The sequence below is a fragment of the Heloderma suspectum genome, chromosome 13, assembly GCF_057233095.1.
Source record: "Heloderma suspectum isolate Gila_16-S chromosome 13, 16-S_ref, whole genome shotgun sequence".
Lineage (NCBI taxonomy): Eukaryota > Metazoa > Chordata > Lepidosauria > Squamata > Helodermatidae > Heloderma > Heloderma suspectum.
In genome coordinates this window covers 3526818-3543967 of record NC_139470.1, presented here as the reverse complement: position 1 = coordinate 3543967, position 17150 = coordinate 3526818, and the positions used below count along the sequence as shown (strand labels likewise).

The following is a 17150-nucleotide window of genomic DNA, read 5'->3' as shown; positions in this document are numbered from 1 at the left end:
TCCAGGAGGTATGGACTAGGCCCAGATCATACTGGAATTTGCAGACTGAATCTCGCAGACATCTTTAAGTACCAGTGAATGTGGACATTCACCAAGTTGCTGACATTTGCCATAATAATATTGTGATTGCTCCCATTTTACAGATGGTGACTGAGGCTTAGAGAGAAGCAATGTGCCCAGGCTGCACAGCAGTGACGCTTGAACGCTGCTCTCCCAGTTACCCAACTGCCTCACTGCCTATGGGACCTTTGGGATTGTGAGGACAAGGTGGCTTCTTTTTTGTCCCTCTAAGTGAGGCCCTTGTGCCTTGAAAAGCTAAATAGCAGACTGAAAACTCAGCCATTGCCTCTTCATCTTTTCCAGGAATCCTCTGGTGTAACCCCTCATCCATAACCAAACATAACCTATATATCGGCATAGCACCATTCCTTCTTACCCTGGCATATCCCTCCCCCTGTGTCTCTCTGATCATCGACATTTAGACTGTAAGCTCCTGAGGGCAGAGACCTGCCTTTTTCTGTTTTTATTTTTGCATCCACTGTAAAGCAGTACCGTACATACTATGGTGCGCACCACTTCTTTGTTGATGTCCTTCTTCCGTGTTTCAGTGTAATCTGCCATTTTGTTTAAGACGGTGACAGATTTGAGACAACGTTGCTCGCCTTTGCAGTTGAACCCCCGACAGCGTCTCCAAACGAATTGCCGTGCTGCCCAAGAGAAATGTGACCATACGATGGAGCCAGTCGGCGTTTCCTCGCGAAAGGGGGCAGAGATGGCAGTTAAGGAGTTAAGCAGCAGGCAGTGCTAGAGGCCTGCGAATAGCACATCGCTTGGCAGAGCTACGGCGGGCGGCAGCAGCTGGAGGGAGGCAGGCAGCCGGATAGAGATGTTAAGTAAGGGAGCCCAGAAAACAACCTCGCAGCACTTTGGAACCACAGTCACGGGGAGGACCTCATAACCTTTCTTCACGGGCTGGGGAGCAGCCGGTGCTGAAGACCACCCTTTCTGGAGAGGAGGAATCTATCTCTGGGCAGGGAGCACTGACCGAGCACAACCTGGCGTGTGGCTCTGATGAAGGAGGGGACGCTGCAGTGACGGGTGTTTTCAGCACTACCGTCATCTGTCCAGAAGCGACTGGCACCAGAGTTGCGCGCTGCATGTGAAGGGGGATGCTGCTCCGACAGCCACCCGCCCTGGCAAGCCACCGAGAAGGCATCCTCCCGATCCCGCTGTAAAGGGGGAGACTCCGGCCCAGCGCAACTTGGTTTTGCACACCGGCGCATAGCGAGGGGAGTCTTGCTTCTCCCGCCTAGCTCCCGTGGGGGTTGGGGGATGCCCAGCAAAAGCCCCCGAGCTCAGGAGGAGGTGGTGACTCCACCTCTGAGGACCCCATGAAGGCTGCAGTGCTCAGGTAAGGAGGGCCTGGCGCGGGGACCGCAAGGCATCGCCCCCAGCATGAGGACTCAATGGCCTTTGACCCCTAGATGTTCTGGGAGAGCAGGAGATGCGGCCAAGCCAGAGAAAAGGGTTACCAACCAGGCCGATGGGCAAAGTTTTGCTTTGAACCTTGTGCAGATGGTTTGGATGCTGTCGCATTTTTCTCCCTCTGATCTTGTCCCTTCCACTGCTTGCAAAAGGACCCGGCTTGTGGCATGTTTTGTAGAAATGTTCACAGTGGGCCAGCAGCGTGGCTCGAGGCGAGGGTCTCTCTCTCCCTCCCCCCTTTTTTAATGGTCTGAGTTGCAAAGAGACCAAGATGGAAAAGGGGCAGCGTGATTTTTCCTTCAGGCTGACAGGACATTATTTCACACACAGATGCACACACACCTTTTAAAATGTAGCTTTCTGAACCCTCTGGGGGGAATCTTGAAGTGTGGGTGCCTTGAACGAGACAGAATCGTTTTCTGGGAAAGGTGATAAATAAGTCCCTTTGTGGGAAGCCCGGTTCTCGTATGGATTGCTGCTGCTAGCCCAGGCGGTGGGGGAGGAGGAGGGATTTCTGGCTTTGTGGGAGGAGGAAAAATAGGATCATTCCTAGACTTTGTACTGGGGATATTGGAAATAGAAGAGGGTCTTTCCAATGAACTTTTGTGACTCTGCCTGCATGTGTGTATGTTTGAGGTGTACTCAAGATAACTTAGTACAGGATAATTGCCCCTTAATGGGCTTTAATCCCCTTCTTGGATTTGGAATTGGGGTGGTAAACAGAAGATCAAAGACGGATTCCCTCCCTCCATTTTCAAGGCATGTTTACAGGCAGAATGGAGATGCTAGTCTGCATTAATGATATGTGTTATTCAGGGTCACCCAGCCACAGTAAGAATGGCCTGTGTGCGTGTGTGTGTGTGTGTGTGTGTGTGTGTGTGAAAGGCAAATATCTATGGAAAGGCAACTTTTGGTAATGATTTTTTTAAACAAAGAAAAGATTGTATTTGTTTCAGGGGCGATTTAAGAAAGTTATATGGTGAGTGGACAGCTGAAAGTATAACTTGCATCATTCCCACCCAGTATGGCCACTGGACATGCTGGGTGAGGAAGATGGGAGTTGTAGTCCAAGACATCTGGCGGCTGCCAGGTTGAGGAATGCTGACTTAAGCAATGGGTTCTGCAGGAAAGAGAGGGGTGGATCAGCTCCTGGTTTGCATGGGAAATGGATACAGAGCACAGCAGCCTCTCTTTCTGTTTCGTTGCAGTTCATTCCAACCTAGTCTGAATTTTGCCCATAGCACTGAGCTGGTGAAAAGGTTGCCTGCGCCGGCCGCCTGCCGCAGTTCAGCCACCCGTGCATTGCTGTCTGCTTCCCAGAGCTGGAAGGCAAACAGAGAGTTCTCCGGGGCACCCTGCCACCCTGGGGGCAATATTTTGAGTGTGTCCCGACTCCCTTGAGCAAAGCATTGAGTGACACCCACAGGAGGCCACAAACCGGTTGCCCTTGCTAGTGCAAGTGGGGGGAAATCTCCTGTTTCAGAGACCTGCCGACATCAATGAAAGACAAGCAGAGGCTGGGGGTGCCCTACCCAAAGGAAAGGAGCTTCCAGCGTGAAGGACAAGAGATAACTCCTGTAAGCCAGCCAAGCTATATTACGCATGGGAAGGGGAAAGTCCTCAAGGTCTGTGAGAGTCTCTGTGTTGAGTCTGTCTGTGTTGTGTTTCTGTGCATGTTTTCTCTCTGTGTTGAATTTCTCTCTCTCTCTCTCTCTCTCTCTGTGTGTGTGTGTGTGTGTGTGTGTGAGAGAGAGAGAGAGAGAGAGAGAGAGAGAGAGAGAAGGAGAGAAGAGACATGCTGGAGAGGAAGAAGAGGGAATGACATGCATTCAAACACACCCAGGAATTTCCACAGGCCTCCGTTTGTGCAGTTTGATTTTATCACACTGCACCGCTTTGTCACAGCCTTTCATGTGCACAGAAGCTGCTTTGGGTGGCCCAGTCACTGATGGGGGCGATGGGCAGTAATGAGTGATGGCTCTTCACCACAAACCAAGATTCTGCACACAGCATAAGGATCCCATTCAAACATTGGCTCATGAATGCCAAAGAGGATATGGGCAGTGGCCCAGTGCTGAAAGCGTCGGACCCGAACACTTGCAAGAAGTTTGGGATCTGCTGTGCTCAAACCCGAAGAGCAGGCTGATGCTGCCCAAATGCGTACGCTTGTGCACTTAACATGATGCACAACTGGCTGCCTTCCATATGGCTGGGGGCTGAGGGCTGCTGGCTGGGGGCTGCTGGGAGTTGTAGTCTGGCACACCCGGAAGAACCCAGTTAGGGAAGGCTGCACCAACACATGGGGGCGATATGAAGGTCCTCTCTGTGCTTCACTTACACATGCGGTTCTCCACTGGATGCTGCAGCCGTCAAGTTCTGAAGCTCACGCGTGGTCCTGCTGAGTAGTTCTCCAAAGCGCCCCTGGTGCCACCACCAGCAGCAGGCAGCACGTTCTGGAGAAACACCCTGGTTAACCTATAAGTGCAGAAGTTGGAGGAACCCGGGTAGAGCAGCTGGCGGGTTTGGAGTTCACCTGGTGGATTCTAATTCCTCTCCATCTTCCAATTTCCAGAGTGAATAATCCATGCCTGCCACATGTCAGTTCCCAGCTGGCAAGGCAGGTTCTGTGCATCAGTGGCTGCTGAATGTGCAACAGCGCTAGGGTGTTTGCTCCTCCATCTTCTCTCTCCCTTCTAGTTAGTTTCTGATGGTGCATCCATCGCCAGCAGCCAGAAAAGATTCCCGAATGTGTCACGCAGTTGGGTTGCTCTCCCTCCCAGTCCATTGGTTTGGTCGCCCTTTCGCAAAGTGCCTCCTCCTTCCAACAGGAACTGCGGATGTTAAACGCTCAGCCTTGCTTTTTGTGTGGGCATCGAGAAAGAAAACCCAGCTGGGCATTCTCGAAGCAAGGGGTGGTGGTTTCATTCTACAGCAGGATGCACTCCAGGCTTGGAGGCCCAATTGAGCTCACCTTGGGTCCCCAGACGTGGTTTCCAGAAGGCCGTGCCACCTCTCCCCGGCCCCTGTGCAGTTTCCCCCCATTCTAAAAGGTTGAAATGCCTCTCCAAAAGCTTCGTCACTCCGTTGCTTTAGCTTTAAGCTAAAATGTTCTGGTATTGGGGGCGCTCTGGACCTGCCCCTTTTGCCTTCCGCCCCACCCACCACTGGAACACCACTCCCAAGACCTTCCCCCAAACTGAGTTCAGCCCTTGGGCTGGAAGACGTTCGACACCCCTGTTCTGCAACAAGAACCTGAGAAGAGCCCTGCTGGATCAGGCCAAAGGTCCATCTACTCCAGCAACAGCCAGCAAGTGCCTCCGGGAGATTGAAGGCCAGATACAATCCCTCCCCACTTGTTGTCCACCCTGGCATCTAATATCCAGCAGGATCCTTCCTTTGAAACTGGAGGATCCATTTGGCTTTTATGGCTAGCGGTCACGGGGAGATGTCTCCTCCTCCATGGCTATCTCTAATCGCTCTTTAAAGCCATTCCAGAGAGAGAGTTGTGTGCCTTGAATCAGATGTTGTGCATGCACCATCACTTCTTTGGGTTGCTTCTGATCTGTTTCCTTAGTTCTGGTACGACAAACAAATCCACATCCTTCAGCGCCTTCGGAGGTCCAGCTCCTTACCTTTTGGGTTTGCCTGCCTCCTTTCCCCCTGATCATGTCCACCATGATCTTCAAGATCAGCTGGGATGTGCCATTGTTGGGGGACTGCCACCGCTGTTAAACCTTTTCCTCCACGAATGGCCTTATCCCAGGTCCGGCCATGGGCCCATTTAGCCCAGTGTTCTCTGCTTTGACTGGTAGGGGCCCTCCACTAGGGGTCTTCTCTGGTCCTTTCAGGCACATGCTCTTCCACAGAGCTGCGGTCCCTCTTCATCTCAGAGTGAGGCCGTTGCCACCAGCCATGGCAACCAACCATACGTGATGTCCAGGCCATATGGGGATGTTCTTTTCTTTTGTCTGTCCTGAAACTGGTGCCAATGAATGCCATGAGTGATGCTGAGTTTCAAGACGAGCCAAGAGGGAGATCTCTCTCCCATGTATGTTTGGAAAGAGATGCTTCTGCCTTTCCTCCCCCACAGATGTTCATATTTTTAATTTTAAAAAGCCTCCTGTCCCATGTTCAGATGTGTCTCTTTCCCAGACTGAAAAGACCACAAATGCTTTAGCTTCCCCATGGCTTAGGTCTGTTTGTCTCGGGCAGCAGACATCTCGCTGCCCTTTAACTGTGTGCTAGAAAAGCTCTCCCCGTGTTCTTCAGGAGGATTTCCTTCTGTACGGAAGGGTTGTAACTCAGAGGTAGAACTTTGCACGAGAGAATGCTCCAGCTTAATTTTATGCCAGTCATTTCATGCCCACCCTGGCTCATGATTCATTTCCGGGCCCCATTCAAAGGGCCGTTTTTGACCCGTAAAGCCCTTAATAGCTTGGTATCTTCGTACCTAAAGCAGCTGTCCCCAACCAGGTTCCCTCCGGATGTGTTGGACTACAACTCCCCAAATCCTCAGCCAGCATGGCCATTGGAAATCATCATAGAATTGGACGTGTCCTCAGCGGTCATCTAGTCCAACCCACAGCCGAGGTGGGAATCCCACTGCTCCAGCAACACTGCAGCAACCATTAAGCATCTCCATGAAAACCTCTGACAAACAAGAGTCCAGCACCTCTTGAGGATATCTGTTTCACCCTCTAACAGCTTGTGCCACCAGGAAATTCTTCCTAAATTTTAGCTGAAACGTTGAATCAAAACCATTTCATTCCTAAGGTGTTTTCCTGTTCTTTTTCTGCAAAGATGTTTACAGTCCTGTGCACGTGTGTCTGTAAAATATCGTGTAAGCAGAGGGGAATAAAATACCTTCTCAACCACTGCTGTTTTACCCCCTGTTGCTGCAACCCTGAAAGTGTGCTTAATCCTGCAGTACTGGAATTGGAGAAAAAGATTGTGTATCCATGAACTGCAGAGGACAATACTGTGGCTTTACAGGTGAGATTCACTAGAGGTGCAGCTGGCTGGGGGATGCTGGGCATTGTAGGACTTTTTCGGTCGAAACATGCATAGGATTGCACTAAGTCTCTTTCAGCTGCAAGATTCTTGGTGGGGTGACATGAGAGGGGGAGGAATGAATTGCCAGAACAACTCACTTGACCTTCGGGGAAGATGGAAGGTGGAACATTTCAGCAACTGCTGAGTAGGACTTATTTCCTACCTTGTATGAAGTCAAATTAACCCGGCAAGTTTGTCTGGAATGAACGCTAATTGACTGGCTCTGAATTTCTGTTGGTCGGAAAAAAATCTGTCTTTTCCATTGGCGACTTCTTACCAATCAAAGCTGTGGTGCACCTTATCTAGTTTATCTATTGCAAAGTTTTAATTTGAGCCGTGTCAGGTTTTAGTCCAGGCGTGTCAAACCTCTTTCTGCCCATGGGCCAAATTCCATTTTGGAGAACCTCCCGGGGGCTGCAGCCCAGGGGTGGGCACGGCAGGGCTAAGACACCGTCATATTCCAGCTTCAAGCTCTTCCTGCCGGTAACTCAGTCTTGGGAGAGGCATTTTGCCCTTTAGAACTGGGGGAAACTGCACAGAAGCTGGGAAAGGGGGTGGGAGGATGCACGTGGCACTTTGGGGAGCCTGGGGATTGGCCCCCAGGCAGGATGGATTTGGCCGGGAGGCTCGCTCCGGCTATGCATCCACCCTGAGCACCTTGGGTGAAGGAGAAAAGAGAAGTTTGTCAGTATATACATCAGCATAAACATGTGTTTCTGTTGCCCAACTGGGGAAAATTGCAACGCTGGATTATCATCCCCTCCCACCCCCCCACCCCCGGAAGAAAGCAAGCAGATGTTCAAGTATATCCAGGGAGGACTTGCCCTTGAATTTGTTTGGGCTGCCTTAAAATTCCTCCAGGGATGGGATTTTAGCATTAGAAAAAGCTGAGGTATTAACAATTCATTGCTCCCAAAGGGGATTAGATGCATCCTGAGGATAATTCTGCCGAAGCCTGTCTTTCTGTGCATCTTCATGGTGAGTAGCTTATCTATGGCTCTCGGCCATGATGATGAAATGGAACTTCCATGTGGGGAGGCAGTCTATCTCCAAATCCCAGGTGTTACATGCGGGCAAACAATGGGCACTCCTGGCTGAGGCTATTGGGAGATGACATCCTAAATATCTGGAAGGCACCAAGTTGGGAAAGGCTGCAATACATGGACTGAAGTACGGTACTCCTTCAAAACTCACACTCCTTCAAATTTTTCAGTGCAGGTCTCCAGTCAACAGTGTGCATGTTAATGAAGATAAAGTGCAGAAACGCTTTATATTAGGGGAAATGGCTTGCAAAAATTGTGTATATGAGACAAATATGCATATAAAACTCCATATATTAGGAAAAATGTCTACCAATGTTCATGCAATTTTTTATATATGCCTGGTATATGCATTTGTTGCAAGCAATTTCCCTTGCTATAAAGCATTTTTGCACTTTATTTTCACTAACATGCATATAGAAACACACACACACATGGTTGTGGAAATGGGGCAAACTGAATTTAAGACTGGGAAAAAGAGAGGCTGAGATGGACAGAGTTCTCTGTTGCTGGTGCTTGTAATGGCTGAAATCTTTCCAGGGACAGCCAGCCTGCCAGGATCCCTCCATTCTGTTTGCGGACAGCAGCGCTGTGGGGACCATTTTTGCAGGATGTTCTCAGGGTGGTGGTAGTGGTGAAATTCTCCCACAGCCTTGAGGGGAGCCTGAAAAAGAGGGCCCACATTCTTTTCTGAGAAATGTTGCTCAGCTAGAGCTGCAGAATGCTGAGCCATCTTTGTGTTTGATCTTGCTTTGAAGTTTGTTTGAATGTTGCATCACATTTTATGGCATTCCTGTTGGTTTTGTTGTTGTTGTGATAGACTGTTTTAAAGAACTGTGTATAGATATAGATATAGATATAGATATAGATATATAGATATAATTCTGTAAACCACCCTGAGAACTTCATTATAGGGTTCCCTATAATGTTTGGGATTTTTTAATTTTTTTTTTTTACAAAAACAGTCTGGACCTGGCTAAGGAGATGAAGGGGGAAGGGTGCTGCCAAGGGTAGGCCTGGTTGGGTACCTGGCAAAGGCCCACATGCCAGTAGGGGCCCAGTGACAAGACCCCCCCCCCGGCCTTGCTCCTCCTCTTCATCGCTGCAACCTTCTCCTTCTCCTGCCTCTCGCTCTGGCCCAGACAACGGTGGTGAGGAGAAGGAAGAGTGGCAGCGGCCGTGGCCGCCTTGCTCCCTGGCTCTCTGCCTCCCAAGCAAGCAATGATGAGACAAGGGAGGAGGAGCCAGGGGCAACGGCGGTGAGAAGGCGGGATCACTGAGGGGGGGCCCATGGAGGGGGTCTTGCCCAAGGGCCCTTCAGAATCGTAGCCGGCGCCTTGGAAAGGTACAGACACGCGATAATTGCCCCAGACTCCCTTTGACTGGCCGCTTCCAGGAAGGGGTTTCTGTTGTGATGCTGGATCCTCCGTTCTGTTCATTCCCAGTGTCTGCTATAATTCCTTTTTTGAACTCCTCCAGCATGTGTTGAAAAACAGCTGTGGCTTCTGGAGAATCCATTCTTTTAAGGAGTCACATTAAAAAACAACAACCTTGCAATACACTCATTTTTTAAAGGAACAAAAATTGCATGGCATCTATAACTATTCTTGGTTCTTTAAAATGTATCAAGATGAATCACAAGCAACTAAATGCACGATGAATGCTTGACATATGCATGCTTTTCTTCTTGTGGTAATGTATTGAATGCTGGCCACCATTTATTAATCTATTAGTATTTTGTCGACCTCCTTTCAGTCTGACAGTTTGCTAAGCCTGCCATGGCAGCAAAATATCTTCGTCTCTCTTGTATGAAGGACATACAGCTGCTTCTCTGAAAAGTTGCAGCGTATACTGTTTCCAGAACGGAGTCCCCCAGGAAGGATGTGCGTGCGTGTGTGTGTGATCACTGACAGATCAAAAAGGCACTTTGCAAATGAAGTTGCTTGACTCAAGGTTGTGTCCTCAGCTCAAATAGCTGAGATTCTGTGCCAGGGTAAAACCAACTTCCAGGGAGGAAAGGTTCTTGGCTTGGTTTAGGAGTGGCCGCCCTATGGCTTCCTTCGAAGTCCTCTCTGGTAAGGATTTCGGAGAAATCCATCGGGGGGGGGGGGGGTTGAGCTCATTGAGCTTTCATCCCCTCAACCCCCCAGACTTTCGCTTGTTTCCCTGAGAGCTGGTCTGACCCGATCTGCATCAAAGCAGGCCAGTTTGCTGATTTTCTAGTGTTTTTTTTTAAAATTCCTGTAAATAGAAATGTGCACAAGTGGTGGTTGCAATTTGCATAATTTGCACAAATTGCAGCTGAAATTTGCACAAATTAGAGAAATTACAGCTGCAATCAGTGCAAATTACGCATATTATGGCTGAAATTTCTGCAAATTATGCAAATCGCACCTGCAATTCGCCCAAATTTCTCTTTACACAAATTTATAAAAACGGGAAAAGTTCTCAGATTTCAGGAAAAATTCACGGCTCAGTTCACACATAAAACCCATATCAAGGGCACCACAGAAATCTGGCAAGCGCAAGAAGAGCCAGATTTCCTAGCGACAGACATCCCTACTCTCTGGTCCCATTAATTATAGGAAATTATCAACAAGTCTCAAATACTCATTTTTTGGCCAAAAGCTCAGTGTGGGTGTGGCCATTCCTCAGTGGTAGAGCGCAGGCTTTGCATGGAAGGCCCCAGATGACGCTCCAAGCTGAAGGATTCCCTCGGGCCACAGCTGCTAAGAGATCCCTCCTCTTACCAATTGGAGGAGACACATATGGTCTGATCGGGTGTGAGGCAAATGTGGGCGGTTGCAGGCCAGGTCCAGCCTCTCTTGGGTGCGGCTGAATCGGGTCCCGAGAATCAATCTGCTTTAGAGGCAAACTGCTGTAGTTGGCCCTGGTGGACAGCCTCCGCCAGGAGACAGGCAAGTCGTGTGTGTTTCTTCTGCACCTCTTGGTGGCTTTCGACATGCTCAGTGGTGGTGCTCCTTTGGACTGCCTGGCACGGTGCAGAGTGGATCTTGCCCGGTTTTGCCGTGGTGATCTTCCTGCCTGTTGGGTAGGCTTCAGAAAGCACTGCTGGGGTGGGCTTCTTAAACTCCCGTTTAGCCCCACAGGAGTGGTGCTCGGATTGTCAGAGGTTTCTATTCAGTCCCCTGTGCTCTTGAATCTGTATAAAACACAGGAGGAAGTCAGCAGAAGTTGGGAGTCCGGCATCCCTCATGTACGAATCATGCTTAATTTCTGTCTTTCTCAACTCTCAGAGAGGTGGTGGGATTGTCTCTGAGAACTAAGAATGGACTGAGGGCCAATATGTAAGCACTTATTCTGTTCTGTGCTGGTTGGGGCGTGCTGGGCGTTGTAGGCCTTAGACATGTGTAGGAGTGTGCCCTTCAGCTTCAATGTGCTGGTATTTTTGGTATTTGCTGGCCTTTGGGGCCTTTGGCCCAGCCCACCGCTGGAATGTGCCCCCCGAGAGCTTCTCTGGAATGAAATTCGGCAACTTCGCTGTGGAGCAGCATATTGTATTAGGATTCCATTTTGTTGGTTCCAAGAGGCCCTCAGAGTTCTCTCAGTTCTCTCAGTCCTCTGCCTTTGTGGCCCTTTGGAAGTCACTGAAGCCATGCCTGGCGTCGGCTTGGTGGCACATGATCTGACCGCCACGCCCAATGGGCACTCCTCTGCCTGGCTGCTGAGCGATGGAAGAATGCTCCCGACCCGCCCTTGCACTACGCAGCCTCTTCCTCCAGCAGAGATTTTGCCTAGGTTATCGCCATTCCTTTGCCCACACGCTGACCAGAGAGAACCTACGGCAGCTAGGCATGACCAGATGTGCCGGCTGGGAGCACAGGTGAGGAAGCCCAGAGGGCACTGTCGTGGGACTGAGCAACCCATCACCAGGCAGGGGCAACACTGCCAGACCCTCTGAGGGCCAGCAGAGGGGCAGTGTGGCTCCATTCCGTGTTCCCAGTCTGGTTCCGAGAAGACGGGGCACAGGACCTCTGTCAGCCCTCATTCCATTTCTGAGAAGCACCCGGAAGCTGGATTCCAGCAGTGGGTGGGCCGGAGGCCAGATGGGGCAGGGCCCAACTGCCAGCACATTTTTGCTTGATGCTCTCTGACTGCCCGTCGGTACGCCTTAGGAGAGGCTTCACAGAATGACGGCCTGTTTTCCCTCATGAGATGAGGCCGTGTTGTCCGTCTAATGCAACCACCTGGAATCGTAGGTTACCTAGAGGCTCCTGGGCCCTTTGCTCAAGGCCAGGTGCGGTTGCTGCTAATTGGGGAATAGCAACAGCTGGAGCTGGCGGGGAGTTCCAGCCTCTTCGGAGGTAAGGGCAGTCTGCCCAGGGGCTGAGTCAGCCATTGGCTGAAGGAAAATCTGCTCTGGGTTGCCAGGGCTGGGCTTTAAAAGAGGGCTGAGGAAGAGGCGTGGGGTCTCCCTTTGTCCTGGTGGTTCTGGACCTGCTGACAGCTCATTGCTGTCCTGGGAGGCCCATACTTAGGTATGTTAAGGACAGGCCCGGTCACTTTATTATTTTGCTGGGTTGTGCGTTTGTAAGGCTCTCTGTGTACGTTTAAGTAATTTGGCTTTGTACTCCCCCATGCAACTTGCTGTTCCCATTCTTCCCATTCCCTCTACCCCCTTTTTTACCTTAATAAATATATATCCAGGCTTTAGTTGGTGTGATTTTCTCTGCATAACCTCAGTGCCTCTTGGCCAAGGAGGTTGGCTACTGGGTATTTTGGGGACCAGAAGGCTGGGTTTGGCCAGTCCTATTTTGCAAGAGGGTTGGAATTAGTTCCAGAGCAGTTCTACCTTGCCGGAAGGTTGGGCTCAGTTCCAGCAATCCTTCACAGAGGCATTTCAACTTTTTTGAATGAGAAAAAAGCTATGCAAAGCCAGGAAACCATCAAATGATTAGCAGTCAGAGGGAAAATGTGGGGCTATGGGGAGGGGGTGTGGCCATTTGCCCCCCCCCCCCCCAGCAGGCCAGATTTAGCCTCTGGGCTCAAGGTTCCACACCCTTATTATAAGGAGGAACCTGTCTTATACCAAGCCGGGCTGTGGGCCATGTGGCTCCATCTAGCTCTGTATTTTTGACAGTGACTGGCAGCAGCCAATCTTCCTCTATCCAGGAAAATATCCCTCTGCTCAGGTTCGTGCAGCCCTAATATGCTGGAATTCTGAGGAGGCCACTGTGGGTCACTGCGGATAACACCAGACTTTGGCTGTTGGGCCCCAAGAGGTTTTGGCAGCCTTGGGACGATGCATTCCTGCAACGTCACCCCTCCCCAAAGCCAGAACTTGGAAACCTAAGATATAATGGATGCATTGTCTATGTTTTTTTTTAGAAATACCAGGTCTCCTTTTTTTCTCTCCCAAGGTAACAGCCTGCACTTTGAATGGGTTATACTAATGGAGTAGAGTGGCTTTGAAATCCATAGATAGGGCTGGCACGGCAGGGTTTTAGTTCCTTCCTTTTCTCTCTCTCTCTTTCTTTTCAGAAACGAAAATGCAGGTGCGCTGGCCTGGTCTCCTCACACCCAGGTTCGCTGCCGAAACCTCTCATCAGCAGCATTGCACTACGATGCCTGTCATATTCATCTGCACTGCAGTAGCCCCTGTACTCCACTGAGCTAAAAGCCTCGAAGTGGGCAAATGCTCTTAAGAAAAAGGCCGTGGCTCAGTGGCAGCACACTGGCTTTGCATGTTGAATGTCCCGGGTTCAATTCCCAGCATCTCCAGTCCAGGTACAGCTGGGAAAGACTCCTGTCGGACACCCTCGAGGGCTGCGTCCCGTCAGCGTAGGCCATCCTTCCTCAACCTGGTGCCCTCCAGATGTTTTGGACACCATCCCCAGCTAGCATGGCCAATGGTGAGGAATGCTGGGAGTTGTAGTCCAAAATGCCTGTAGGGCACCAGGTTGGGGAAGGGTGCTGGAGACAATATGGAGCCAGGCGAAGCCACGATCTCGCTCTAGATCTTGGTGAAGCTGTCAAGTGCAATTTTGCTCAGGTTCTGATTTTTCCACTGCGACCTTCATTCCATCCCGATTTTGCATCTGACGGTGAAATATGTTTTTCATCTGCACGAAAAGTTGTGTGCATTTTGTGCACCTTTTTAAATTAGAAAAGAAAAGAAAAAACCTGGAAGGTACTAAATCCCTGCCATGCCAGCGCTGAATCCCCATCTGTGGATTTCAAATCAGTCGTCTCCATTTGTATGCAGTTTTCAAATGTTGGCATTTTTGTGTTCACTTTCCCAAAGCTATATGCATTTTTTTCCAAGCAATTTTCCATTTTTAGAAAAACGCATGCATTTTTGCATGGGTGTGTGTGTGTGTGTGTGTGTGCGTGTGTGTGTGTGCGAACTGTATCACAAACTTTGGAAATGTTCTGGTTCGTGCCTTATACTGAATCAGACCCTGTGTCCATCCAGCCCAGTGACTGGCAACCCTGAAAGGAGGTTTTTCCCTGCCCTGCCTGGAGATGCTGGGGATCGAACCTGGGACCTTCTGTCTGCAAAGCAGGGGCTCTTCCACTGAGCTATGGCCCTCTGCCTTCTGGAGCCGGCTCTGATGGGGGTGATGCATTTAAGGTGGTCATGTGTCCCGCTTGACAGAGGACAGCCCTCTCCTCAAAGGGCTGTGCATTCCAAGTGCAGTTTCAGAAGGGACAGCAGAGCCTGAACAGCAGATAATGCAAGCCGGCAGCGTCCCTGGTCATTGCCTTCTCCACTGGGCTGAGATGAATTGCATTTCTATTTCAGTTATAGTAATGGTTTCAAGTTTTGCTTCTTTATGTATCAATTACCATATGCAAATTGTATGCAGATCCATGTCCTCTTTTTTGGTGATGCATCAGTGCTCCTGCCCAAGACACATTAAACCTAGGATAATCCTGAAAGCTGAAGGCCGAATTTGGCTTGGATGTGTGAATCAGCCAAAGCCTAGCAGGCCCACGTTCTCCAAATTCAAGTCTAACTTGAGTTTGAATCAGATGGTGAGTGCTGTTTTGTTTTTGTTTTTTTCTGGCTGTATTTTCATGCGTTTTTTTCCAAATGTGTGCATCAATTGTGCTCATCCTTGAAATGTACACATTCTTCTCCCATTGGCTAAAGCAAACGTGCATGTATGTTTCATGAACATTTTTCAAATGTACTCTTGTTCAGTCCGGAAGGTGCAAACTGGGTACATCCTGATCAAAAACGAACGGAATACATCCCTAACTTTGACGAACCAAGTGCGGTGGTTGTGGTTGCCAACTTCTCCTCATGGGCAGATGGTGGTCAGGTGTGAGCCATCCACTCTGTTGCCATTTCCTTCCGGACATGTTGCTGGGAGGTTCTTTGGGGGAGTTTGGTTTTTCTGTCTGTGCTGCAATGAATTCCACATTTCTTTCCGACTCCAGACAGCGCCTGCTGTTTCAGGCAAGCTTTTAGAGACAGTCGGAGACTGGGTGGGTGGGTTGGGGGCATTCTTGAGAGTGCTTAATCCCCTGCAGCTGACCTCCGACTATCAGTTAAATTTAAAATTCAACATCATCAGCAGAGCGAAATGAAAATAACTTTGTACTCCCCCAGTTCCTGTGAGTGGGATGTTAGAATGACTATGCCTGGATGTTTGTCGGCTGTGTGTCCCTGATACAAGCCAATGATGTACCAACAAGGAGTTCTATTGTTTCTTGGACAGATCTGTCAGCAGGACTTGTCAGTCCGACGTCATGGGTAGGCAGTGGGAAGGAACTTCCTCCCCAACCGCTGACCCAAAGGCCAACTAGCACAGATGGCTGTGAAAAAGGTGTAAACGAATCCTCATCCTTTGCTTCAGGCAGCAAAATGTCTTGGGCCGGCCTGTCGCCATGATAGTCTGAGAGATGCCGATCAGGTCATTTCCTTTTGGAATTTGTGGTAGGGCTGGGTGAACAAGCGATTTTTGCGATTGCCCAGAGTTTCCGGACACCAATTCGAAGCTCATCTCACCTTGTTCCCTGCATCATTTGGGTGCTTCTCTCATTATGGTCGAATGGGAAAAGTACACGTTACACATTCCCCCCTGTAGAGTAAAGAGTAAAAATGTGCATTTTAAAAAAATGTGTGCTTTTGAAAGGGAACATTTTTTTAAAATGTGCATTTTTTGAGCACAAATGCGAGTTTGGGGATTTGTGAGCATTTTTGGAGAACATGCTGTCCTGTTCACTTTCTCATTCAGATTTGCAATCCTGGCCTGTTCATATGATTTGCAAACATTAATGAAATGCTCATACATCCCTAATTTGCAAAGATCAGTTCTGATTCGTAGAGTGACTGGCCAAGGTCTTCCAGGGAACTTTATAGCCAAATAAAGAATTTGAACCCAGGACTTCCAGTTCTTGAAACTGCAATATTTCCTGAAAAACAGAAGTATTTCCTTGAACAGGAACCCTGAAACGCATCCCGCAGTGTCAGGTGAGGTGAAATGCAGGGGTAATTTTTCCCCATGCATAAGTCAAAGGCTGGCTTTGTGCAGCTTCAGACCAAACCCAGCAGTTGCTGACTCTTCTCTCATCCCGCACTCAGCCTGACTGGCACCTGGTTGTCAAAGAGCAGCTGTGCAACGGAGGAGACGCCGCGATGGAAAACACCCGCCTGAATGTCAGTAATTTACTTTTCAGGCAAACCATCGCCATGATAGATTGTGGGGCTACAGAACAAAAGCTGGCACTTGGATGAGGCCTGGCCATGGTATTTAAAGTGAAGGAAATGATTCCACTAGGCAAAACAAGCACTGGTGTTGCATCAACAGAACTTGTTTTCTCTCTCTCATGGGAATGGAATTAGGGATGATCATTTCCTGGAAATACAGCCCTTTGGGGGCTTGGCAGACTTCTGCTGCCTGCCACATTTGGCTTGCATTTGCGAGCTGTGCCAAGGCTTTTCCCAGAACTCCAAGGACTTTTTCTGTATGGGGGGGTGGGGTGTAATTTGTGTGCAAATACAGATTTGCCCAAATTGTGGCTGAAATTTGTCCAAACTGTGACTGAATTTTGCATAATTTGTGCAAAATGCAGCTGTAATTTGTGCAAATTAAAAAACACTGCAAATCCACTAACTGGCCTGACTTGCTGCAGACTGAGTCAAGGCCAGTTCACAGAAAATGGACCCAAGTCTGGGGGACGAGCCAACAAAAGCTTGTTGAGCTCTACCCTGGAAATGGAAGAAAGGTGGGATATAGATGTAATAAAATAAATAAATAAATAAATAAATGAGAATGGGAAGACCTGGCTGTTCAAAAGGTGGCGATGTGTCCTCTTTTACAGAGCTGCAAAAATCTGAAGATATCCTCCATTTGAACGGCTCTCCTGTCCAATCCTGGTTTAAAGATAAAGAACCTGAACTTCTGTTGCCCATCTGCAGTTTGCACCTGGACATCAAGCTGCATAGACAGGAGCTTAGGTCACCTGGCCACAATCTTCTGCTCTGTGGTGAGATGCGCTCCCCTTTTATTTAAATTATAATAATTATTTCTAAATGTGTATCTACACATATACATTCCCAGATGCAAATGTATGCAAATTGGCAGCTTCTCTGGCCCTCCT

The 17150-nt window shown here is 49.2% G+C and overlaps 1 protein-coding gene across 1 annotated transcript in view; it reads left to right on the top strand.

The window, feature by feature from the left end:
* Positions 1 to 835: 835 nt before the first annotated feature.
* The window catches only part of WSCD2 (WSC domain sialate O sulfotransferase 2), a 71407-nt gene continuing 55092 nt past the window's right edge, over positions 836 to 17150 (top strand). Inside the window, exons 1-3 of the mRNA XM_084820224.1 lie at positions 836 to 1411; positions 14408 to 14576; positions 16872 to 17036. The gene's annotated coding sequence lies outside the window, so the exon portion shown is untranslated. The remainder of the gene's footprint in view (positions 1412 to 14407; positions 14577 to 16871; positions 17037 to 17150) is intronic.